The sequence below is a fragment of the Carlito syrichta genome, unplaced genomic scaffold (assembly GCF_000164805.1).
Source record: "Carlito syrichta isolate Samal-C Ts95f unplaced genomic scaffold, Tarsius_syrichta-2.0.1 Scaffold41619, whole genome shotgun sequence".
NCBI classification, from domain to species: domain Eukaryota; kingdom Metazoa; phylum Chordata; class Mammalia; order Primates; family Tarsiidae; genus Carlito; species Carlito syrichta.
Genome location: NW_006985715.1, coordinates 205,704 through 207,027, shown reverse-complemented (window position 1 = coordinate 207,027; position 1,324 = coordinate 205,704).

Here is a 1,324-nt window from a genome sequence, read left to right as displayed (position 1 = left end):
TGATTAAAAAAAAGACTTGGTCTCTAAGTTCTTAGTCAAGAAATTCAGTCCTCACATTCTCCAAAGACTCTACAACCATAATACCCTACTCTTCAAGCTCCTCAAGGGCCCCTCCTCAATGGTCTTACTTTCCTTATTTTCTCCCTTCCTTTGTTTACTCTCTGTTCTCACTCCCCCCACTCCCCCCCCCACACACACACAAAAGGAGGAAAAAGAGAAGATACCTAGTGCTCTATCAGTTGTGTGGGGGTTTTTTTAAGTTTTAAGACAAAGTTTATTGGAGAAAAAAGGGAGAAAAGAAAGGGTGACACGCCAGAGCTGACATGGGTGAAAAAAGAAACTGCCATCAGTTGTGTTTAAGTCACACTGACCTAGTGACATCAGCTTGTATACTCACCCAGCATTCTCCAAGGTAAATACTGCCTGAGCCCGATCTGTTCTTTTTGGCAGCTTCACCAGCTCCCGGAGAGGTTTTGCTGCTCAGCCACCACTTCCTTGCTCTCTGTCGTGGCCCCATCTCCCCTCCACCCCACTGTTATAGCCCTCAACTTTTGAGTGGATGCCTACTGGAGTGCCAGGGGATGACCATTTTTCTTAAACTTCAGATGGATGGAAGGAGGGGGAAGGGATTTACCTAAGTCATTTGAAACATTATTTTTGTATTAAAACAAACATGGATGTACTACAGAGTAGAATGCAAAATCTACATTAATTTTTAAAGTGAAAATGAAACTTCAAAGAAGCTCAGCATCTGTGGAGGGTGGCTTCTGGCGGCACCAGCAGGTCTCTCCGCTTGTACATTCTCACTTTCCTCTACCTGAGGGGCGAGCAGAGGCACTGGAAGACACCTGCCAAAATCCCAGACGGCTCTTGACTTACTTATCAACTTATTCACTCACCAAATTGAGCACCTACTATATGCCAAGCCCCATGAATATAAATATGATTTGAATAAGTCTCTACTTCCAAGCAGCTCACCGTTTAGAGAAATGAATGCAAATAATCAGCTATAATAGAATGCAATAACTTTTATAATAGAGGGATGTGCAAAATGTTAGATATCACATATAAGGTGGCAATTAACCATTTCAGACAGAGCAAAAGAAGAGTACAAAGTCTCGTAATCTGGCTGTATTCCTTAAATTGTATGTTTTCCACCATATCTTCTGCGACCAACAAAGTCTGCCTTGAGCATTACATTTCTGTGTAGATCAATTTACTTTGCATAACGCCAAATGTCTAGAGAACCTAATGTATTGTTTTGATGGTGGAAATAGTAATGCTTCAACACATTATTGGAGGTTGAATTGTGTTTCCTCCCTTT